The sequence below is a fragment of the Thermobia domestica genome, chromosome 9, assembly GCF_964235325.1.
Source record: "Thermobia domestica chromosome 9, izTheDome1.hap1.1, whole genome shotgun sequence".
NCBI lineage: Eukaryota > Metazoa > Arthropoda > Insecta > Zygentoma > Lepismatidae > Thermobia > Thermobia domestica.
The window spans coordinates 60276827-60303990 of NC_137462.1; the positions used below are offsets into that span (position 1 = coordinate 60276827).

A 27164-nucleotide genomic window follows, 5' to 3' on the forward strand; every position below is an offset into this window, starting at 1 on the left:
AAACCCGGGTCGAGCAGTTTTGAAGATATTTGGCCAGTGCCCTATAACTTTTAACAGTGTTCGGCTCGAGCCCGAATACTCAACCTAGACCGTCAACCCAAATTCAGAAGCTCGTGAACAATGTCCTTGACTCCTAGACTTCACGACTACCGAGGTCGGCAATCAACTATCTTTTTAGTATTCAAATAAAAACCGCCTACCTTGCTTTTTATATACAGTGTTATTAATTATTATTATTATTATTATTATTATTAATAATAATAATAATAATAATAATAATAATAATAATAATAATAATAATAATAATAATAATAATAGCGGTAGTAATACGGAAAATTGAAGTCATAATTTTTTCACATTTTTTAAGTGTCGGACCTAAAAGTAACGCGTTAGTAACGCGTTACTTTCGAAGTAAAGTAACAGTTACTTTTTGGGGGCAAGTAACGCGTTACTAACGCGTTACATTTTAAGAGAAAGTAAAGTAACTTGTAACGCGTTACATTTTTACAAGTAACTTACCCAATACTGGCTCAGACAGCCCGAATCTTTGCAATGCCATCACCCTTGTACAGCACCTCCATGTTTAATAGGCGTATAGAAAGGACTTGTGCCCAAAACTTAGGGACCCCATTTCTGACGCCTCATGGCCGGGACCCGATTTCTGACATCACCACTGTGCTCCGGGGACCCAGACCTTTCTAACACCACTACCTGTGTCTAGCAACTAAATGCCTAACGCAGTTTCACTACCGTAGTGCATTTAATGGAATTTTCTCCATGCTGTTTATATTCCAAATTTGTCTTCTGATTTATTAATTAATTTCATCTACAAGTTATCAGAATCCGTCCACATTATGTAAAGTCCATTTGAAATATATATTATTGAAGTATATAGTGTAATGTCTTCAGTACCTTTAACGTTAAAAAAGTGTTCTCCATTGTGTTGGTACGATCATTTTATCAGTTTATGGTCTTTATACTATGAATCATGTAATATTAAAGTAAGGTTTGAGACTTAAGACGTGGGTAACTGGTGTTGCTCATAAGATCTGTGACACTTATCGTCTTGTCTCGAAAACAAACGAGAGGCAAAGAATGATTGAAGATAAAAGTAGAAAAGTATTTAATAATAATAATAATAATAATAATAATAATAATAATAATAATAATAATAATAATAATAATAATAATAATAATATAGTGATACCAATCTGAAACTGCTGTAAATATATATTGAAGCAAGAAATACTGGATAAAAAAATGCCGAGACACATCAGAAAGTATTGAACACATCACAGGCTCATGCCATATAATAGCTCCCACACACTGAAAAAAAATTTAAAAAAATAAAAAAAAGTCCAGATGTAAGATGGAAACGAGGATAATATGTTTTCTGTTATTGAAAACACCATGACCAGACGATGATGTCAATCGTAATACTGGGTGAAACACTCTTACTTCCTGTGGCAACGTACGTCAGTAATTGAGTGCGGTACTTACTGTTTTCACAGGAGTATTTGTGCTCTTACTTACTAAAGTATGTCGCCACAGGAAATAAGAGTGTTTCACCCAGTATTACGAGTGACATCACTACCTTGTCATGGTGTTCCCAACAGAAAGCATATTATCCTCGTTTTCCCTTTAAACATGGACTTTATTCTTTTTAACGCAGACTATCTAAAACAGCCCTGCCCACGGCGAGCAGATAGTGGGAACTCTCCTCGTGAACGCTCACGAGCATTCTACGGGCAAATACCATTGTTCGTGCTTCGTGGATCTTCGGGTTTTGTCCTTAGAGGAGCGGAAGTGTTGTCAACCTTGGCGGTAATCACTAGCTTACCAAAAAAAAAAAAAAAAAAAAAAAAAATGTATGGTAACTGATTGCCATTTAGTGTAAAGTGTTTTTTTACAATGTGGTAACCGTTAACTATAGACCATACAAACTTGTAACAGCAATCAAATGATAAACTATGTACGTTCCTTTTCTTCTTTTTTCTTTCCTTTTGTTAAAGAAGGATGTGGGTTTGTTATATCCGAGTGTGGGTTTGTTATATTATGTTGTTTCGCTTTTTAGGAAAAGAGATAATCTGTTGATACGAAAAAATACTGTAGCACTTGTTTGTAATTATCTAAGTATTATCTCCAGAAAATTAGCTTATCCATGTATGTGTGTACGAATAGGCTTAGCAAGGGGTTGGTTGTGGAGATTAGAAGCCACTATTACACTATCAATAGGAAGAATAGTATTTCTTACTCCACTTTTAAAGTTACTTTGATCGCAAAGAATCAAACAAAATATTAAGAGAGCCAAAGAGATTTTCCATTTTTAAGTGTGACCGTTAGTGACTGCAATTAGTTTTTTTTTTTTTTTTTTTTTTTTTTTAACAAGGAGTGTCTTTTTAATAAGGAAAAATGTATTGTCCCTGGCTGGTTGCTTGGCGGTGGCTTGTTAAAAGTGAAAAAGAATGTTAAATCATTTCAACGACTGAAGCTACACGCTTGTCTTTCTTCGATAGTTACTGACTGATTTTGAAAGTCACAATGTTGTAGGCCTGCTGTAATAGCGTAGGTCTACTGTAATAGCATAAATTCGGAAGGAAACGTTCCAACTGAATGATACGAACAATTATTCCCAATGTCTTGAACATGAAACGTGGGTTGCACGGATAACGTTTAAAGTAGGCTGGACTGCACTGGAATTTCCTTCCGGCAAATTAGTGTTTGGTCGGAACTCAGTTCTTCTGTGTAATTGTCTCTTAACAACATTTGAACATTTCTTTTAGATAATAATAACTAACTAACTCTATGGTCTATGGAACCCGAAGGTTCAATGCCGTGTTTACAAAATATTTCCACTAACTTATGTCCTTAGCCAACTGGATCCAGTTTCTACTCTGTACTCTTATTTCTGCAATATCCATCTTAATATTGTCTTCCCATCTACGCCTAGGTCTTCCTAGTGGTCTTCTTCCAATTGGGTTTTCAGTTAAAATTATGAAAGCGTTTCTAATTTCTTCCATTCTGGCTACATGGCCTGCCCACCTGAGCCTTCTACACTTAATAACCCTAATAATGTTAGGTGAGCGGTATAAACTATGCAATTACTAGTTATGAATTTCCTCCAATCCCCATTTTCATCCCTCTTTGGTCCGAATAATAATAATAATAATAATAATAATAATAATAATAATAATAATAATAATAATAATAATAATAATAATAATAATAATAATAATAATGTGTATTATTATTAGCAAACATGAAGCGAGTGACAAGTTACAGACCGAATGCTAATGTAATACAACGTCACGAATTGTGTAAGCAAGCTAAAAAGGTCTGAAACAATTCGTTTCCGACTTTTGCAGTCGTTTTTACGTCTGTAAGATGACATGTTTAATATTAGTTTCTTTCTTTCTTTCTTTCTTGTTCAATTGTTAGTTACTTCAACGCTAACTGTAACCTCTATCATGCGTCTTCCTCGACCAAAAAACGTACCAATTTTATTTCCTGCAGTGTTTTCGCGTCATTGCTTTCGAAATGGGGAGGGGGAGAGCACACCTGTACATTTCACGCTTGCGTCTGCTCAATGCTTATCATCGTGCGAATTTCTGGCCAGGCTTGGCCATAGGTTTTTTGTCATCATGTGTGGTTGGCAACACTTATCGGATGCAGTGGAAGAAGCGAAGCTAGCAGCACCTGTGCTCACCTGTTCTTATCTTCGCTCGTGGTCGCTCACGCTTTGGCTCCGGGAGCCAATTCATGGACAGGCCTGATCTAAAAAGACATAAGAATGGTTCAAAAAACATTCACCAGCTTTTAGCACATAACATGCAATTAAACACCCACACCAAACCAAGCCCTGCCAAGTCCAGTACTTGAAAATGACAAGTACAATCTATACTGGAATCGAGAAATCAGAACGGATGTAACGGTACTTGCACACAAACCCAACATTACTATTATCAATAAACTGGAAAAAGAAGTCCCACTTATAGATGTAGCAGTACCATTGACTCATAACATACATACGTACAACATTCAGTATGAAAATAAGCAAATATAAAGACTTGGTAAACGAAATGAAATAGACCAAGCATTGCCTCAACTACAGCAATTGTCCTGAAAAGCCCTGAGACATATATTGAACAGATAAAAGAAACCATCTCCTAACATACCTACAGTAATATTACTAGTAATACTAAATCAGTACTAATACTAGTATTAGTAATACTAATTAAACTCCTGACATATGGCACGAAATTGTTTGGAGATGAAGAACTCTTCAAATAATCTGCAGTTGCCAGAGACTGGAGTCAGATTATTAAGTTGAAACCGGTCAAATCCGAGATAGAGTAATAATAATAATAATAATAATAATAATAATAATAATAATAATAATAATAATAATAATAATAATAATAATAATAAAAACTACAAGTTATGGAGGAGCTGTCATTTCTGAATCAAAGATTAAACTACGATATACTGTGCATATTGTAGGCGACGTGTTTAATTTTTATTTTATTGAAGGAAAAGTTAAAGGAATGTCGTGATGACATTAGATTTAGCGAACTTCTTTCACTGTTTCACTATAGAAATGCATTTCGGATTATGTCAGAGTTGGTTTCTGAATTTTGCTATATCTTTGTTTTTTTTCTATAATTAAATTAGAAGTTTAAATTGACGTAAGTTTGAAGTAAAGTGGGTGATAACATTTGAGTGGAAGAATTTTCTTAAGTTAAGCTTGAATTTGTTCATAAATGGGAATTATCAGTATTTTCAAATAGATTTCTCAAAGGATTTTTCATCTTTTCCAGACCGTGTGAGTTTGTGGTGAATAATACGAAATTGCACTTTTTAATTTTAAATGGTTCAACTTTTACAACCTAGAGAACATGTTATTAATTATTAACCTATTAAACAAACATTGAAAAATTACAAAATCTTATTGAGCTGAAGATTTTCACCAATACCAGAATTCTTAAGCTCCAATCGAGCAAGGAATAATATAATATTACAGTTTGAAGTGAGTTTAAGATAAAAAAGGAGCTTGGTTTATCTAAGACGCTCTAGTGAGTGTTGGAATAAATGAAGAAAGTTTCCATAGTTAATGCTAGGACAATAAATTAAAAGAAAACCAATTACATTTAGCCAAGTTTAATAGTAAATATCTCAAGTAACCTTTTAACAAACAATTTTAGTTTTCATACCTCTTGAGATTCAGTACGAACATTACCTCAACTGAGATTGAAATGATATTGCCCTGCGAATATGTTTTTGTGCCTTAAGAGTCTTCATCCCGGCGAAATTAAAATACCGCTAATTTTACAGTAATACGTGATATCTTCAAATAGATAAAAGATAATGGAAATATGGAACAAGAGCGCCCTAGACAATATTATTTTACATGAGAAACCGTTATCACGACTCACTTATCTGCTTTCAATTTCGAGTCATTTTGAAAATCGACATTTATTTTCGCGTTTCTAAACAGCTGAAAACGGAAAGCCGCTAGGTGACTTGTGATAACGGTACCTCACGCAAAACAATATTGTCTAAGACGCTCTTGGTCCATATTTCAATTATCATTTATCTATTTGAAGATATCACATAATTACTGTAAAATTAGCGGTATTTTAATTTCGCCGGGATGAAGACTCTTAACGCAAGAAAGACTTATACCATTAGGAAAATTTCTGTACTTATATTAAGAAGTAAAGAACCAACGATCACGTTGCTAGTAAAAAGTTACGAGAAAAATAACTTCCAGGTTCGAATATTTTTAGACATCTCACGTATTTAGACATCCCATAAACACATATGTTTTACAATATTACCATTGGATTCAGCGTCCTCAAACTAATATAAAAATTGCAATTAGAAATATATCACAGCGTAGGTACATTTACTATTGACATAAGCAGTACTTCGAAGGTACCAGTTTTAACTCACTTTTATCTTAGTCACATGGAAAAATTAGTTTATATATACGAGTAGTATCACTGGATTCAGCATCCTGAAAGTAATATAAAAAGCACAATTAGAAGTGTTTTCAAGCCTGATCACTTTTACTATTCTGATAAGCAGTACTTCAAAGATCCAAGTTTAGCTCATTTTTATTGTGGCCAAACGGATAAATGTGTAGTTTCATTGAATTCACTCCCCTTAAAGTAGTATAGGGAACACAGTTACAATGTATGGAAGCCTGAGTACTTCTACTATTGACAGAATTGGTACTTCAAAGAACCCAAGTTTTAGTTCATTTTTATGTTAGCCACACGGGCAAATACGTTTATATATAGTTTTATTGAATTCAGCATGCTGAAAACAGTATAGAAAGAACAATTAAAAATTTATCCAAGTGTAGACATTTTTAACTTAGGGACATGACAGTTACTTCTTTGAAGCACATTGTATTCGAGGCTTAGAACTGAACTTCAGTCTTCGAATTTTACGCTCAATATAAACGATGAAGATGGTTGCTTTTCTTTAAATTTTCACTACATATGTATATAAACTATTGTTAAAATGTTCAGGTACTTTCTTATGAATGAATTAAATTAAATGATTTTTGGACCACATGAATCTCTATAGGATTAGGCCAAACAGTGACGAAGTGATTATCTGTAGATTTTAAAATTTAATTTAATTATCATAAATAAAACACATATCCATTGCGAGTAGCGTTTGCTCGTATTTGAAGTATACGCACCAGGAAACAATTTAAATTAATTACACTTTTAATAATTATGAAGCATATAGTAGTGTTGGTAACTTTATGTAATGTAGTAATTATACATTTAAGTATGGCTATTTGCATAAATGTAAAAGTATTTCTGCGACTATAAATACAGAACATATAGAGGTTTGTTCAGCAGAAGAATTCTCGCAGTCGAGCATCAGCAAATAGCAGAACATGAAGGTGTTGGTAAGTTAATGCCTTATTGTTTCTTGCATATATAATACTCACTAAACTCTACGATAACATTAGAATTTAACATAAAAGAAATAAGTTCAAATGTTAGACATAAACCAATCTCGATAGATTTCACTGAGATCTACAAAATACGTCTGAATGTAAAAAAAATCTCATGCGTAGTTTCCGAAAATATAGAAAAACTCAACTTTTTACAAACTTCAAAATTGATGTACGGTAACTGCAACCCCTATTAACCATTTATTTGGGACTGTTGCTTTCAAGCAACATAGCATTCTATTGCGTTATCGGCACGAATTATAACTTCAGTGATAATTTAATTGGCATTATTGCTTTCATACAATATTCATATACATGATTTGCGGGTCTCTTCTTTAGATACTTCTAATCTTCGTCAACAGGGGACAGTCAAATTTAGTATTGTAGAAACTCTATATCCTACGTTCCGCGAAAGTCTTTTTTGAAGTTTTTTATTTGTAGTCTATTGCTCTGTAGGAAAATATTTCAACGAAACTGTTGCTAATTACTGAGAGTATTCTTATGATATTTGACAATAATTGGACAATGCTACTCAGTAGCTACACATAAGACCTATTTTATGGTGATGTTGCTTTGAAATAAATATCCTTGTATTTTGTAACCAAAGTACAAAAATACTTTAAAAATTACGAAATTATGATCAGGAAGACAGGGTTCAACCATAAAAGCAAACTAAATATTTTAATGGTACTACTATCTGCCAATTAAAGGGTTAAAAATGAAATTGATACTGTGGTAGAAGCGTCTCATTATGACGCACTAGTAAAACGACAGTACACAATATGTTTATTCAGAAATATTTCAGAATTACAACTAACCCTGTAAGTTTAAATTTTCTTTAGCTACAATTTTAGTCAATGATTTTATAAGGAAATTAATCAGTAGATCATATCGAGGTAAACAAAACGAGATGGTTGAGGATAAATTCCCATGTGTAAATTTGAGATCTGAGAAAATATGAAGACTACAGGGGGAAAAGGAGGCAAGTCAGTTTTTATAAGCTTTCAAAAGTGCCCTGTTTCCCACTGACTTGCCTCCTTCTGCTGTATGCGAAATCTTTAGCATTAAATTTCTTAGTTACTAACCTTGTTCTTACTGTGGGATTTAGTCCATGCAAACTACACCTTTCTGGCTACATAATTCTGCTCTTAACTCATTTTCGGCCATTACTTGACTTAACTCCTTTTTCCCTGTAATCTTCATATGAGAAAGAAAATCTGAGATTTGAGAAAATCTAGGAAAATTAATTTTTATGGCGGAAAAATATGTTGGTTGTTGCAGTTATAGTTTTATTATTCCAAACATTTTTCCTACGTTTTGTTTAATTATAACAAAGAAATACTTCTATCAAATGACTCAATTACTACTTGAACAGACAGCTACTAAACATAGCAAAATAGTACTAAATATTACCTTTCAAACCTTAGTAAACTTTTATATAAGTTCTATACTAAGACATAAATATATTCTTTTAATGGTACGTTGAATTGGCTTTATTTATAAATATTTATAAATGTATTTCATTATTACAGATTATTAGATACTAATAAAACTAACTTGACTATTTAGCATCTAACATCTGGAATTTCTAGCAATTTCAAATTCAACATGTGTCCTGCAAACATATGTTATTTGGGAAAGTTAGACTTTCAGGATGACAATTTTAATTTACAATTTTACAATTTTAATTTACTTAATTTCTCTCAACAGGCTATCATCCTTGTCACTTTGGCCGCTCTTGTAGCTGCTGAGGAGAAGAAGGAGAAGCGAGGTGTCGTCGGCCTTGGCCTTGGCTATGCTGCTGTGGCATCTCCTCTAACAACCCTTGGCTATGCTCGATATGCTGCCGCTGCCCCAGTACTTGCCGCTCCTGCTATTGCAGCCGCTCCAGCATTGGCAGCTCCAGCAATTGCAGCTGCTCCTGCTCTTGCTGCTGCCCCAGCCATCTTAAGTGCTCCAGCTATTGCCGCTGCTGCTCCACCTCTTGCTCCTTTTGGAGCTTTCGGAACTCGTCCTCTTCTTGCTGCTGCTCCAGCTATCGCAGCAGCTCCAGCTCTTGCAGCTGCTCCTGTGGCTGCCCTAGCAGCTCGTCCAGCTCTTGTTGCTGCTCCAGCCATCGCAGCCGCTCCAGCCCTTGCAGCTGCTCCAGCCATTGCTGCCGCACCTGCCCTTGCAGCTGCTCCAGCCATTGCTGCTCCTGTAGGTGCTTTAGCAGCTCGTCCTGCTCTTGCTGCAGCTGCACCTTTAGCTGGTGCTTATGGCGTTTCACCACTTGCTGGCAAGGCTTACTTGGGATAGATTTCTTCGACGAAACTACAATAAAAAGTTAATATTTAAATAATTATCTTGTTTTATTGCTAGTGAATCCTAAAACACAAACATTCTAAGTCAAAAAGAAAATTATTGTGATATTTGAAAAACGTATGTAGAACTTCATAAGCAGTAATATACTAACTGATGCTTTGGGTCAATGATTGGATACGTTGTTTTCATTAACAGTACCAAAGACAGTAAGGGAAGGAGACCAAATATACACACATGGAATCTTCATTATTTTATTGAACTATTGCAATTGTAGAGCAGAATGGAAATATACCGTAACATGTGGTAATAAGTAACTTAATCGCTTTTTCCTCATGGAGTCTAATATTCTTTTTGAGATTTAAAAGTGGTTCCCACTCTGCAATTGTCAGTATGACGTCATATGTGACTCCACTTATGTAAAACTCAGTTTTATGTTTTCTTTTGTATAATAATGAGTAGAGTTTAAATCTGATTCACATCCCCAGAATGGTGTCGTAACTCCTTAATGTCAACTTTACAGGAGAAAAATATCTGTACCTAAAGAAACTTATTACTATTTGCTTTGACTCATTGTATATATTATAGTATGTACTGAATAGAAAAATGCTTAAAAACGTTCGAATTATAATCATGTATTATAATTAAAATTATAATTATATGAAGCAACTGCACAGATGTAACACTCTCAGAGCAAGACTGTCGAAAATCTAAAATTTCAATTTGACAGGTAAGAAAGTAAACTTGTATTAAAAAAAAAAGTTGATTATATTTTCTGCTTTTGGGAATTGTATAGCAATTTCATTCCAATATATGAAGTATTAAGTATTGTATAGAGCAGGGCGCAAAATTTCAAAGTCAGACGCGCTCGCCAATCCAAAAATGATGGTCGCCAGTATATCTCAGATACAAAAAAATGAAATGAAATCTTTAAGTTTTACGTCCCACGGTTATGCCGGTTAGGCTAAAGGAGACGGTGATAATGAGAAATGAGTGAAATGGTGGAATGTGGGAGGAAACGGGTGAACCCCGATAAAACCCACGAACACAGTGTGTGTCCACCACAAAGTCCACAACGGCGCGAGCTGGGATCGAACCAGCGATCTCAATCACCGGAGTTGAACGCTCTACCACTGAGCCACCGCGCCCTCATCTCAGATACAAGTTATGAGAGACCCCTCTTCCGACCTTTGGTTTGACAAAGAAAGAGATTACATCAGGACATAAAATTTCAAAACCAGACAATCAGATTCAGAATACCGGTAATCAATTTTGAATTGGACAATTCATATACATGTTTTAAAAAATGTGTTACTTTAAGACAAGAATTACAACGTTGTGAACACTTCATTTTCCTGTCCGTTAAGAAGACTTCACATTCCGTGTTTTCTCTCACTCAGTGACAATTATTTTCGTGCGAAACAGACACTACGGAGCCCTGTGAGTTTAGGCAGAAACCGTTACTAATGAATACTGGTCGCCAGCTCTAAATTTTCTAGTCGCCAATGGTAACCTGGCGACCGGAGATTTTGCGCTCTGGCATAGATGACCTTTCTTAAATGCATACAAATTATGCATTAAAACTGAAAATAATTTAACACTTATTTTTAGTTATCGGAGTCTTATTTTGGGGGCTCTTGAAATGAACCGAAATTTGTTTTTACACCCCACAGTTATGCTCTTTGTGCTAAATGACACGGATGATTAATGAAGGCAAATGATAATAAAAGATCTGGTAGAATGAAAAAGTAGGAGGAAATAGGAGAATACCTAGGAAGACCTACAAGTACAATTTTGCACCACAAACTTACTTAACCTGGAATTGAACAATTAGCCTCTAGCACCAGAAGAAACGCTTTACTAATGAACCACCATGTCCCCAACATATGTTTTTGTTCTTTCAATTGTAATTTCAGTTCTCATCAAACGTTTCCAGTCCCTCACAGAAACTACAATATTCCTTGGATATAAGATTGTGTTGATATTGGCTGTAGGGACCACGAAGATTACGTCAAACTTTAACAACTTTTAACTTCTGAGCACAATATTCAGTTTTGTAAGTACATTATATTTTGCTTTACTCTCTTTTCTACTCTGAGGATTTTGATGTCTAGCCATTGCACTTTGTCACCACTCCCATGTAGCGTGAAGACCCATTTGAGAAGAAAGATCCTTCATGTCATAAAAAGTTTTCTGTTTCCATGTGCAGTGTCCCGATTTTCATATTTAACCACTAATATCCACTTACTAGATACATAAATTGGTTCACTTCTAAAAGTTCTTTCTTCTGTTCTTCTGTGCAAGAATGCATATTGTCTTCTTCATTCTGCATATGGCCAGCAATAATATATATATATATATATATATATATATATATATATATATATATATATATATTCAGCAGCAAAGAGAAACATAAACACCATATGTATGTTCTTATCTTGACCAAGAGAATACTGTAGTATAACACTTACGGCATTTTTCCGTTGTACATTGAAAAAATTTCAGTAAAATAAAACTGTAGTGTCAAGTTTTGCAACTCTGCACCATCATTTACAGTTCTCTGTGTCCTATGTTTTAATACCTTTCATCAGCTGTAACATCTTTTCCCTCCGGTCGTACCATCTACAACATCCCACATAATATAAATCCTTCTCAATCTGTCCCAACCATTTTCTGTAGCTCTTTTAAATTACACTTAAAATGAAACAAAATGAAACTGTACTTTACAAAATGAAATTATCGGAAGAAAAAAAAAAGTCAAATTTTACTGGAAACAAGAACTGCAAGTTTAGTATTGAAATATGTAGATAACATTGAAATACAAGATTTCAACCAAATATATGCATGGCACTGCATATTATGATCAATTACTTGACACTTCTTACTTCTGTTGTATTACGAAAACTTCCATTGTGTTTTAATCGTTTTTGAGATATATCATGTTTCTGCTATGTAGAGTACAATACTCCACACAAAATAGATACTTTGTTAGAAGTGAAAGTCTATTTACTATTTGGATATATACTATTTCATATTATCTGCTGTGATATGTTCAATTACATAAAACGGCATAAGATACTAAAATAACTTCTACTTTATTATAATATTTTAGTATTATAATATATTAGTATGATAAATAAATAAAGGTTCTGAAGCCACTTGAACAATATATTCTCCGCTGAAGCATGTAGTCATAGATTTTTAATACGGATCTAATATGATCTACAATTGAGAAAATCCATGAGTATAGGGAGAAATGAAATGAAATCTTTGAGGTTTACGTTCCACGGTTATGCCGGTTAGGCTAAAGGTGACGGTGATGATGAAGAATGAATGAAATAGTTGAATGAAAAAAAAATGGGAGAACCCCGAGTAAACTCACCCACTCGGTGTTTGAGTGAACCACTCGGTGTTTGGGTGAGCTGGGATGCGACACATGCACCAGAGGCGAGTGCTCTATCAGTGAGCCAACGCGACCCTCATGAGTATAGGGAGAAGCAAACACCGATAAAGAACGGAAATTAATTACAACAAATGGCAATACTCCAAATATGATGTGAAAACATATTGCTATTTTGCGTTCTGACCAGACCTGTAGCCAGAACACTTATACAGGGACGGTGGTATGATTTTTTGGGGTGATGACTTGAATTCACCTTACACACTTACCAAAAAACAAGTGGAATTTGGCTGAAGGTAGTCATAGGTTATTCAGCTTCCCTGGCCACTGCCTAGATTCAGATATAATTATGACTTACACTAGACTGTATAATTTCTGAACATGTTTTAACCTCTTTTCCTTAATAACTTGTCTATCCTTAACCTAGCCAAATGTGTTTATAGTTTTGCTTAACTTATGATGGAAACTTTATGGTTAATTATTTCGAAAATTTGCAATCAGTTTCCTCTTTAATTGTCACAGCATTTTGTATATTTATCGTCTGTGTGTCGTTATCTGTTATATCTCCAATAACAACATTAATAATCATGTCGATCTCAAAGTACAACTAATTAATGTATTGCTGGAATATTCTCATCTTTGTATCAAGAAGAATATCTTTGGATTTTTCTCTAACAAATTACATGTTCAAGAATATATTACTGATGCAGCAAGTAACTTTCTCTTTGAATAATAAAGAAGTGTAAAAGACCAACAAGAAATAACGTCTCAATGGACAAATGTTTAGTTTACAGATGTCTGTCATATTGTTTCAAGTTTAGTTGGAATTTCTTCAACCATCATTACCCCTTCATGAACAAAAGTTTTCGAGGAGGACGTATAAAACTTGAATGTTTCTGGCTTTAAACAAGTTATCTATTTTTTCAAGTTATTGAATACAAACTGCATGCTCATTAAATAAAGGTAGATAGTCCTGAGGAGAAGATCTCTTACTGATGATTGAGTAGATAGAATTGTAATATCTCTCTGAACTATAAATATCTGAACAATACAGTTCAATATTCCACATATGACACTTGATCAGCTTCTTCCTAAGTTCAATATTAAGCCTGCGAATTAAGAGTGATCTTGTGTTGTTGAATGCCTCTTTGGTTACGGCAGTTCTTGATCTAATCTCTTTGTGCAGTTAGCGTCTCTCGTCAAAATACTTCCCAACTTCGCAGATACTTGAAATTATTAATCCTCTTCAAATTCTCTTTGTTCTACTTTGATCCGTAAGGGCGTATTTTCACGGGATATTTTAATGACTTTCGAATTTTTGATGTTAATTTCTATTCCATACAGTTTTCCAGTGTCAACTATTTTGTCAATCATCTCCTGTATTCCTCCTTCGGTTTTATCTATTACAACGGTACCGAACCTCAGGCATGGAAATGTAAGAAGTACAACTGATTTGTATTAAATGGAGCTTTATTACATTATTTGAAAATGGTGCTTTAGAACATTGACTATTCTTATTTAAATCTTAGCTTTAAAATTAATTTAAGTTTAAGGAATGTGTACATCTTAAATTCTGACAAGGGTACATTGCCGTGCCGTGGAAAATCAGCGCCCGGGGCGAGACAAATACAACAAGCAGTTGAATCGATTGCTACACTAGGAAGTGATGCTAATATCAATCAATATCGACTTTAGCTACCATCTGGAAAGAATCGATATAACTATTTGATAGATTGGTAAATCTAATCTATGGTTCTTTATTTGCGAATTCGTGTCTCCAGACGAGGACTCGGAAAGGAATATATATATATATATATATATATATATATATATATATATATATATATACATACATATATATATATGCTTTAGTTTGATTTGTAGAAAAATGCTCTGTGGTCCGTGGGTGCCATTTTTAAAACACCCGATATATAACATAGCTATAGACTTGCATTATGAGTAAGGTCAAAAACTATTGCAATAAAATCTAGTAATCCATTATAAGGATGAATAAAATTCTTACAGATTTTGATATCCATGGTCATCTAATTTATGAAGTTTTATATTTTGCATTTTTAGACACAAACAAGGCTATGAACATCAAGACTGACTATTAATGTGGGCTCTGAACCACAATCGGTTCTTAAAGGCGGTAAATTTGAATTTGAGCAAAGACCGTCATGCAAAATCAATTCCCACAGAATAGGCCATTACCCATCACACTATTTTGCTTCCAAAGAGAGTTCGATTACAGGATCACAAAGTGAATGCAATAATAGAGTAGATGAATTTCACTCAAGACTCGCTTTTTATGATCCAAGCCTTAAGTGTTTATAAATAACAAGCAGTAGGGTCACGTGTGCACCACGTGAAGAAGTTTGGTTTGCAAGTGTGGTTTCCTCAATTAATATTAAAATTGAAAGTGGTAGCATATTTATACCACTTAGGGTTTTAGTGGAGACATTAGAGTGGAGATGGAATATATACTTAGAATGCTTAATTAATTGCAGAAAACAGCTGCTCTCTGTCTGGGATCAGATCCGGGCTGGGATACCAACGAGGGCGGTTGGCATGTCTACCAACAGGGCGCCCACACAAACACGAATACATATTATATATATATATATATATAAGTACATGCAGGGTTGACCCTACGCAATTTGCCAAGCCTGTGACATCATTAGCCGCCCACCATACTGGAGAAAGGACAAATCTTCAAAGCCATGACTTTAATTATGCTACCCCATCATGAACAACGAATGGGACGGAAAGAGCACTCGTACTGAGAAAGGAATAAACACTCGTTGTGTCGTTTTGTTTTTCGTTATGTCTGTTTTTTTCTTTAAATAAGAATATATTATGTTAGTGAAAGACAAAGCAAACAACCTGTAGAGGAAAGATGGTAATCTTTTTTATCGAATTCAATATCGAACTTAAATCTCAGTATACAGTTTGCAATTCCAGTTCAACTAGCTCTTTTATCTTTATTTCTTAATGTTCCTTCTACATCTATAAGAAATTGAAAAAAAAAAAACTTGTTTCTAATTTCAATGATAAGACGCTTGTTTGTAACAAAGACAAGACTAATTTTCATATCAAAACTGTGATAACTAATTAAATGGAACAGGAGTTTGCTACTGTTCGAGAATGAAGTTCTTGTGTTTAACAGCAATCAAGCAATTGATGATGGGATTCGTTTGACCATTTGCTTTAGCACTGTCCATGTGACCTTAAACTAATGCGACCTAAACATAATTTATGAATGTAGTATTCAGATAGAAGATCAGCTTGGCAAATTGAACTACCATCATTATGAAGTCTGTTGCCAATAAGAAATATTTATTTTAAATAATAGAATAGTTATGACAGATTTTGTCGCCCCTCGAAACCTGCTGCCCTGTGCAAATGCATATTTTACACATATGATAGACCCGGTCCTGTATATATGTATGCATAATATTTTTAAGTGCTATTTTATATACGTATTAAAATCACCAAAATTATTTTAATAACGTAAATACGTAGCTAAGCTGCGAAAGCCACTTTACTTGAGAAACACTTTTTAGTTCTTGTATTAAAACTTATGTCAAACAAATGAATAGTTAATATACCAAGAAATCAATATAGGTATATTTTAGAAATATAATAGGCATTGGTTATCCGAACATTGGTGTAAAATACACAGGAACAATTAATATGTGGATGCATGTTGAGGCTATGTAATCCACGATGCTTTAAAAATCATATATTACGTCTACTATATCAATGTACTATTTTATGAATGTGGATTATACGAATGTGGATTACACGTTTAATTGTACGAACTTTTCTCGATTTCTCACAATGTTTTGTTTTATAGATACGTAACTTTGTACATACATATATTTTAAAAAAAGTGCTTGTGCTCTTTACCTATTCTCTGCCAATAACAACTGTATGAATGTATTTATAATACGTATAAAACCGGTATACAGAATAAAGATCACGAGAATAATAATAAAATATTTATATTGGAACATTGCTGCAAAATTTAGCAAATATGATCATTAAATTTACTTTTAATAGCCATTTTCATTGTACTGACATGTATATACCTTTTTAAAATAAACTCCTAAAGTTCAATGTGCAGTTAGATCACAAATTTTAATTATTTATATTAAACTTTATTGACCTTTTGTGAAAGTCGAACTACGCACATTCTATAGTAAGGAATAGTGAAAGCTATATTTTGTTAGTATAAAAGCTTTTGTTTATAACTAATTTTTCACAATATCTCCTTCTCTTTAAGTCATTTATCATCTTACAATACAATGCAGTTCTTGGTATGTATATGTTCGTTATTTAGCGCGGGGACTTTATTAGAAGTGTACGAATTGTTAACTACATCTATTGATAGAATTTTCATAGAGTCTTGTCTCCACTTTCTTTCTCTTTTCATAAAATATTACTGAAATCATAGGCAAAGTTTATCTCAATAATTTTCTTTTAACTATGAAATGCTAATAAGTAAAGTACAATATCCTGCAATCAGTAACGGATCCAAGGCAGGCCTGTAGCCAGCTCAATAATGTAGGGGACCCGATTCAACCATATGATAGTTCATCACCATATTATAGTTCATTTGCAAGCCTACCGTGAAAATTTTAGGAGGGGCCAGCAAAATTTTAGGGGGGCTCCCCCTAGACCCCCCTGGATACTGGCCTGATCCGAGGGGGAAGGGCAGTGTGCGTGAAATATTACATATTTTATTTTGTAAATTCAGCTATTTACACATTACATTATAGTTATAGGATATTCTTTATGAAGGCAAGTACAACAAATGATGTGTATATAGGCCTATTCTGTTTTATTCTGTTTATTCTGTTTTAAGTAAAACTCTATGTCTTGAGCTTACATTCAGGGATCTATACAGAGGGTGAGTTCTGGGATCGGACATCCCATCATCCCGACTTTTCTGTAAATTTAGTCTAATTTTAGGGATAATTCTACAAATTTTAATATAGTTTATCCTCACTTGAATTTTGATTTCCCTGAATGAGTTTTAGATCCCTCCCGAAATTATTGCGTACGTGCATTCCTACATTCATTTTACAACAAGCTATCGACCCCTTTCGCCTCCAAATGACCCTTCTGGATCGTCTACTTCCCTCAGGTGAAGGGGGGGGGGCGTGATCATTTTTAGGAAAGGCAATTAGAGTTAATTTTATATTTATATCTACATAACAATAAACAACTTAAAGTTTCAGGGGAGATGCTGAAGGTAGTCCGAGAGGAACTGAATACTCCGGTCACACGCTAGCTACGGGACTGCGTCAAACTTCAATGAAACTTGAATATTTTACCTTTTTGTACAACAATTATCCATAAAACGAGCACATTCAGTATTTTGACATTCAAGAACGTTATGTTTGGTTCTGGATTTGTCTCTAGATAGGGGCACAGTGACTGTCATAAAGCAGATTATTATTGCTCGAACTGAGCTCTAGATTTAGTATGTTGTAATTTTCCTGTTGGTAGAAATGTCTTACTAATTTCATTGTTTACTTATACATACAGGCAATTGTCTTGACTTCACTGGCTATTGTATCAGCTACGAAGAACACGAAAGAGACAAAGGGGAAACGTGGTTCAATCGGTCTTGGATATGGACTCAGTGCAGTGCCTGTACCAACCACAGCTGCAGGATATGCCCGTTATCCAAACTTACCAACAAATGCCGCTTATGGCTCACAATTGTTAGCAGCTGCACCACAAACCAACTACGCCGCTATTCCAGGTCTTGGAGCAGCTCCTCAAGGAAACTTTGCAGTTGTTTCTCCTGCTCAAGTCGCCGCTCTACAAGCTAATCATCCTACGTCCCCTGCTCTTGCAGGAGCTCCACCAGCCAATTACGTCGGTTCACCAGCATTGGCAGCTGCCCCTGGTCTTTCAGCTGCTCGTTTAGCTGCTTACCAAGGAATTGCGTCGATTAGTGCAGCTCCTACTCTCGCAGCAGGAGTTCCAATTGGTGGATTGGCTGGTACTTATGCTGTTGGAAGTCCTGCTTATCAGTCTGCTCCTTGGACTACGAAAGGTATAATAGGTTAAATGTATATAATTCATTTCAATTCAATAAAAATAATGTTTTTTTTATATATATATATAAAATGGATGTGTAAGTTTGTTCTACTTTTAAGTCTGTAGACAACAAGAAAATTGGAAGGTTTGGCTTTATACGTGATGAGTGAACTTCTATTTGATATTAATTTCTTCCTTTCCTTTTGTTCTTCAGTGATGCCTTAGGCCGCGGTGGATTAGTGGTAGAGCATTCACTTCTGGTGCTTGGGGTCCCGGGTTCGATCATAGCCCCCACCAAGTGAACTTTGTGGTGGACAAACACTATGTGCGTAGGTTTACTCGGAGTTCTCCCGTTTCCTTCCACTTTCTTCATTCCACCATTTCATTCATCTCTCATAATCACCGTTATAACGACTCACCAAAGGTAGTCGTCAACCTGGTTCGGTTAATAATTTGAGTCAAGTTTTTGTGGTAGTAATCATTCACACCTCAAAATATCTTCTGTGAGTACATTTACTTGTATTCTCACCTTTTATACTGAAATTACAGAACGGTGATACGTATTAAACAGTTTTATTCGTTGATTCTTTATGAACGAATATGCACATAAACTGTTTTTCAATCGTACATGTTTGTTAGATAACTATCAACAACTACATAGCAACGAATTGTACAATAATGTATATTTCTTACATATTGTAACAGTACAGAACATCCATGAAACAGTACAGAACATTGGTTCTAGTCCGAAATAGCATGAATGCTTTTTATACTGAAGTACGGGATGAATGCCGTACTTGTACCTTACTCATGCTCACTGTGAGCATCTAACACACCAATGTGTTCACCACCAATCAGGTTAACTGGAATAAAACAAACACAATTTTAATTTAAGAGACATGAGCGACTAATAAAACATGGGGATGAAAGTAGAGCTAGTTATGAGTTTAGATAAGTAAGATATTAACGTTAAGTTGTCCTGTTTGTGAGTGATAAGTCAAGGCTTATCCTCACGACAGAATGAAGTTCGACGTGAGCTGCGACGCTCTCTTCTCCTCCGTCTGACTGGATCTCATCAAGATTTTTCAAAATGACAAGTTTTTATTGCTTTTGAGTGCAACTGGTTGTTGCCCTCACTCCGTGGTATTTTCCTAATGAAAATCCAAATTCAGCTCGATGACAGCACAAAGTGGGCTTAGTGCAAGTGCACTAACGACGTCTTCTTCCAAGTTGGTCATCGACTGGCAGGACGCTGTCCTCGACGCTGTGACGATGTCGCAGAAAACCAAGAATATTGAACTTGATGACATGAAGTAAATACAGGACCACTTAACATAGCAGAAATAAATAGCAAGAAATCAAGACGGAAGGTAAACAGAAAAGTGATGAGACAGAACAAGAAACTAAAGGCAAAGGAAGAAGTCGCTGACGCTCTACGTTTATTGTTTTCTAAAGAATTTTACAATTATGCATCAACTGATGCTTGAAACTACAATTTTTATAAAGAATAATGTCTTTCTGATGATGACGAGATTCTGCACAATGTCCTATGGAGAGACGATGTCCTCGGTAAGGGTAATAACCGTAGGTGTCCCAGGCAGCTGGTCTTGAGATCGATCCTCTCTCTCTGGCAATCAAAGGTATCCAAATAACCCAGCTTATTTGGATATGCAACAATATATTAAAAACCTTCTTCTTTTGTTATTTTTAAATTAACACTATATCAGGTATAGTGCTTGTGTATGAGCACTTTCTGCCCAAGGTACAGGTAATTATTAAACGATACAAATTACGATACAAATTACAAATTATCTCGTTATACCGTCTCCTTTAGCCTAACCGGCATAACCATGGAACGTAAAACTCAAAGATTTCATTTCATTTTCAGTGATACCTTCCTGAAAAATGCAGGAAAGTATATAATGTACGAATTCAACCAAACTTATCCTCTCTGGAGTAAATCTGGTGTAGTGGTAGAGCTAACCTTCTATATCAGAAGATTATGAAATATTATGATATATGTTTTTTATTTTTAAAAAGATTCCGACTCAGGCTAATCAAATTTAGGATTTCACATTTCCGAAAACAAAACGAACTCATTCGATCTGGATCGAACTTGGGATGGCGATAGACTTTGATCTGCTATAGAAGTTTGTGAAGTATTATAATGCACAGACTTTTGGTTCATGAATTATCGTCCATCAAATTTGGAGAGTGGACTTAGTTTAAATTTCGCTAAACAATTTAAAAAAAGATTCAGTTAAAAATACTGAAGGACAATATATATATATTACAATTGGAAACTCATTGTCGTATCTTCTATGGAATTTAAGCTGTGCTGATCGGAATTTTTCTGGTAAACAAGTAAACCAGTGTGGGAATTAGGCTATTGATATTTGGGGGGAACAAAATAAGGTCCAACAGGGGACAAAGAACACAGAAAAAATTAGGAACACTAGTATAGCCTTGCTCATACTCATTGGCGTATTTAAGAGGGTGGCTTCCGGGCTTAAGCCCCCCCCGATATCTTACTTAGTATAGTAAAGTAAATGAAATATCTTGCAGAATTTTCACATTTCCAGGCAAAGCCCCCCGAAAGTTAGCAAAGCCCCTCCCGAAACAAAATCGTAAATACGCCACTGCTTATACTAATAGTGATGAGCGCAAAAGTCTTGGTCTTGCACTTTTTGCAAGAATCTTGCATGCAATACCAAGACCAAGACCAAGACAAAGACTAGGAATATCGATGCAAGACCAAGACCAAGACCAAGGGGTGCAAGACCAATACCATACCTGCAAGACCAAGATCAAGACTCTTGCGCAAGAGTCTTGCAGAAGTAGTGATACTACTTGAGGTTTTTCATGGAATGTAAAAAGGGTAAAAAATCATCACACCTTTCACTTGAATTTTTTGACTTCAGTAAAATTGCCGCTGTAGTGGATGTGTTCCCAGTAGAGTATGCAATCTGTGTGAGTCGATCTGCTCCTGTAGCATATAGCTAATAGTATTTCATTTTCTGAATAGGCTGTTCGCGTTTTTTGTAGTTATTACTCGTTTTCATGCCACACAGATGTCATTCTAATCAAAGCTTGTTGCACATCAAGAAATATATCATTGGTGCTGGATTACGATGCGTTTTTAAACGATGAGAATTACTTATCCGGAAATCAGACACTATTCTACATGTGTGTGTTGTCTGGAGTAAACTTAATCCTTTGACCTTCAAGCTCGTAAAGTTTGTCGACTCGTCCTAGGATAATCTCGCCTTTGGTTCCAGGTTCGATTCCCGGTGGAGACACTCGGTCGAAAAAGTGTAAGAAGCTTTTTCAGGCCAGCCATCCAGATTGAGGTTTTCCTGGGTTTTCTTCACTCACACCAGACAAATACCGGGATGGTATCTAACTTATAGGTCCCAGGCCGCTTCCTTCCCTTTCCCCGGATAGTGTGCTCGCCGAGGGACGTCATCCCTCATACGCAACAGGCTAAATGACCATAGATACCGAAAGCCAAGAAATCTAAATCCTAATACCAATCAATAAATATACAAAAAGATGGATTTTTCACCTTTCAGCTGCTTTGCCTTTGCCTCACGCAGTCTGCTGACGAAACGCCACAAACGTCCAGTAAGAAGAAATCTGCAAAATGAAAACCGCAAGTCGCAAGCGCAAAAAGTAAATTTCATGTGTGCTTCGAAGATTTCTTTAAAAATGTTATTTTATATAGAAATTATAATATTCTAGAAATTATTTTATATAATAGAATTATATAAAATATATTATATATATTAAAATATAATATATTTTAATATAGGCCCTATATATTAAAATATATTATTTATATATTATATATTATTTATAAAAATAATTTATAAAAAATAAAATATTAAATATATTATTTATATATATTATATATTAAAATATATTATTTTATATAATAGAAATTATTTTATATAGAATAAAAAGATTATAATAAACATTATTTTAATTTTTTGTCTCTTTTTAGGCCAATATTGCTAAACATACCATCATCATAGCTATTCTGCCATTACTGGCAGGTCACTTGCTGCAACTGAGAAGTTTCGATGTACGGTGGTTCTCAGCTAGTCTCTTCGTCTTGACGTAGCAATTTTCGGTTTTAATAACTTCCTTCAACTACAGTCTCCTTCGCCCTCTCCCTTCCTTTCCTTCCACCATACCCTCTAGAATGTCCATTATAATACAGTTCCTCTTCAGCCAATGTCCCAACCTGTTCCTCTTCCTCCTCTTAATTACGTCTAAAATTCTTATTTTCTCCGCTTCTACTACTATTTCTAACATCTCCTCATTCGTTTTGCGTTCAACTCAGCTAATTCTCTCCCTTTTTGTCCATTCCCACGTTTCGAAAACCTCCATTTTTCATCACTTTTGCGTAATGTCCATGTTTCTGCTCCATAGATTACATATTGAAATCAGTAAACGAAAGTCTCTATATTTAATTGGAAGTTGGTTCAATACAAAGATTAGCTAATCGAGGTTGAAAAGAAAAAAAAAATCTAACGCCTTTAAGCTTAAAAATAATTTTGCAATTCATGGTATTTCAGTAATCAGTGCCGTCTTGATTTTCTTTCATGTGCCTCAGGGGCATATGATATTTTAATCAAGGTCGACCCTAGTCATAGGAGTTAAATACTCGGTTCTGATTGGTTGAAGTTATCCGTTTCTCGCCATATAACATAACTCTTTTATCATTAAAATAAGAAAAAATAATACTCATTTGCCCTTCTAGTAATATATAATGCATAAAAAGTGATTTACTTACGTTATGAAACGTAGCTGAGCGAGCGTCAGCGAGCAAAGTGGTTTAGAAGCCCGCAGGGCTCGTTTTGTTCCACTTTGACCCCCATGATAATACCAAGTGACTAGGGACGTACACAGGGAGAGGGTCATGGGTCCGGACCAACCGAAATTTCAACTTTTGTGTAAATTTAGCCTAATTTTAGGGACAATTTTAGGAATTTTAATATAAAATATCATTGTATTGAGTTTGGCCCCCCCGAAATAAATTCCTGCTTACGCTACTGCACGTGACATTACGTCATATCGGGTTGTGCAACTTTGATGTAAATCTAACTTCACTCACTTCGTTGTGACCAACTTAAAACAGTTGCCTAGGGCAGTACGTAAAAGAAATATGGATCTCAGGGGTAGCTTCTTCAGTTTGGGAACCTAAAGAGTATTGGATCTGCTAAAAAATAAAAAGATTGCGATACGTTGTGATTTATCTTATAAACAGTGAAGCACGGGCACCTATTGGAAAAAGTTTAAGGCCACTGCCTATGCTATACACTATCATCATACACGAAGGTAATCTATATTACATCTAGAAACAAACATTGTATTTTCGTTACTATTAGCGCATTGTACAATTTATCATCCCTAATATCCAGAGTAAAATTTACTTATGAAAAGCATAAAATGTAATAAAAGCAAGACTTGCTAGACTCTTGCAAGCAAGATCAAGACCAAGACCAAGACCAAGGGTTCCAGTGCAAGACCAAGACCAAGACTGGATGTGCAAAACCAAGCCCAAGACCAAGACCACCCCGGTCTTGGTCTTGGTCTTGCATTTGCTTATCACTACATACTAACAATGCGTGTGAAGGTAAAGGGTCAACATTTTCTTCCATCATCCATGGTTTTTTGGCTTTGGGACTCGTGGAGGTATTATAGTCACTACCACGCTTCGAACTGCTTTTTTTTTTCTCAAGTTCCCTGACGTAGATATTTTAGAAATATGGATGAAACTTATTTGTTAGAACCACCTGGAAAGAGGATAAGAAAAGAAACTTTTCCCACCTCCACCAAGTTGCCTGATTAGCAGGTAGATTCCTCACCAACTATACTCATCTATGCACAGATTCACATTTGCTTATAGGCCATTGGATTATTTAGAATTATCAATGATAGATCTATTGAAAATGAAAGTGAAATATATTTGTTTTTTCTTTATTGTTTAGAATGCGAATAATCGAGTAACAAGTTATATAAACCAACGGATAAGAAAATAGAGGAAGGAATAGTAGAGGAAAGTAAAATTAAGTGAAGCCTGGAAGACTGGAGGTTCCTAACAAGAACTGTTCAATATATAACAAAAGAAGGAGTAGTTGCAAAAGATCTGCAATGAATACATTTTGGTGAGACGATGAGAAGGGCTTAAATGTAGTCATGTTGCAAATTAGGTGGGTTATAAAAGAAGCTGAAACAGAAATTTAAAAATTAGTAAAATAGATTAACATAAGGTATAAATAACATGGAATGAAAGTAACAGACAAAAGCGAAAGTGATTTAGACAAGGGAAACCATGGCCAAAATAGAACGTAGAATGAGGAATGTAGAGCAGGACGTACCTAGAAAGCATTATTGTTGAAGATCTAGAAATAAAAAGAAAATGAAATAAGAGCAGAAACAGCAGAAGAAATATATTAAGAAGAAACGTACAATTTTTGGATTTCATACTATTATTATCAAATGGTTCGAATGAAGTATTTTACTGCACGGAACAGAAATGTGAACAGATTGGTGAACACGTCTCGAAGCATTAACTAGGGATATAGAAAATGAAGAATATCAACTAGGTGGAATTAGGGAAATGAACAACAGTGAAAATAATTGTAAAGAGAAAAAGAAATGTTCATTAAATTGTCTGGAGTAAGTATGATGAGGTAATATTATGATGAGTGTGAGAGAAGCTATGGTAGAAACGAAAATAGAATATAGCAATCGATTGACTACATTGAAGAAGAGAATTCTTAATAGATTAAAATGCTTACTGGAGAACTGTGGTGCATGGAAGCATAGGTATAACCCGGACATATGTAGAGTGTACTTTAGGGGAGTGTATGGTTCCCTTTTTCCTTATTTGCTATTTTTATTTTATTTTGGAAAACCGGTACTGATAACTAACCTTCTCTCACATGAATGTTTTTTTTTTAAAAGTAAATTGCAAAACCCAGCTGGAACAATAGCCACGAAAAGACAAGAAAGACAATGATACTGTGGTCTTCTGGATGTATTAAGAAATAGTTTTTGCATATAAATACAGCGTGGTATTAATGCAAGCAGTGGCTAACATAAAGGGGAGGTTTCCGGGTTTTAATCCTCGCCTTCAACAATATATTATGGGAAAAGAAATATTTATCATGTTAAAATATGTATTAAAGATTGCACGTGTCCCAAACGATATGAACTTTTAAGCTTGAAACTACCTTCCTCGATGAAAGTCTATTTACGCCACTGATATGCAAGAACGGAAACGTTTAGATTCAATAAGCAAACATAATGGCAAGTATTCTTCCAGGTTCACTTTTGTAATGGACATACATTACACGCAATACCTGGCATGCTTGTTTGAATACCAAGTTGACACTACACTTGACATAACCTTGAGTACCTCATATGCACGAAACCTAGACAAGCATCAAAGGATTTGCTAACGATAGCAGAATTCGATAATCACCAACTAGTTAAGATCAGCGATACAGTTGGGATATGTTAGTTCTCTGTTTTCTTATATTATTCTATAGTAGGAATCCTATTTTTCTGGACTTAAAGAATCGGGGCATACTCTGAACATTTATAGTAGACTAGCTGAAATGCCCATTCTTCGTACGGGGATAATAGGTTTATGGGGAATATTTAAATCCCCTTCCTCCTTAGAATAATTCAAACAAATTTTAATGATAAAAATACAGATCCTTCTCTTTTGATATAAATATTGAAACACTCTACTTTCACAGGATACACCTTTAATCAAATTTGATATGATTAAAAAACGCAGTCCAAATGGGTACTAAAAAACTTCCAAAAGTCATTCAAACGAGTCAGACGTTTTCTCGACCCCAAAAAACTATGAATTTGACACGATTCTAATTCATTTTTCACATTTTGTTTTTCACTTTCCCTACCTCGCGCCTCCTGCCGATAGGAATGAACTTAGACTTAACGGCATTGGGAGCATCGCTATTGATTTCAGCGATCTCGAAAACTATTTATTACACACTAATATTGGTCATTTTGCATTATTTTTACATGTACGTCTTCCAATTTCCATCCCTTGGGGTATCTTACTCCTCAGTATTGTTTTTTTTGGTTCAGATTGAAAGTCATATGGCTACCAAGTTTTGTTTAAATTGCTCCAGGCGTTCCAGATTTATGCTGGAATATACATTCATATACATACAACCCTATATAAATAGATATGCGGGGATGCGAGTTCTGTAAATTCCCAATCCAGCTTACATTCCAGTTCATCCGACATTCCGACATTTGGGAGTAAATGTCATTGCGATTGCAATTTGCAACCTAATAGTTTGACAAACTCAAACAATGGATTCGACAACAATCTCAGTCGTTTGAGACATTTTATTTTTCACCCCTTCTCGCTACTCA

The 27164-nt window shown here is 34.9% G+C and overlaps 1 non-coding gene across 1 annotated transcript; it reads right to left on the reverse strand.

The window, feature by feature from the left end:
• Positions 1 to 10353: 10353 nt before the first annotated feature.
• Positions 10354 to 10425, reverse strand: TRNAR-CCG (transfer RNA arginine (anticodon CCG)). Its single transcript has one exon. It is a non-coding gene; the product is annotated as a tRNA-Arg (tRNA).
• Between the last annotated feature and the right edge of the window lie 16739 nt (positions 10426 to 27164).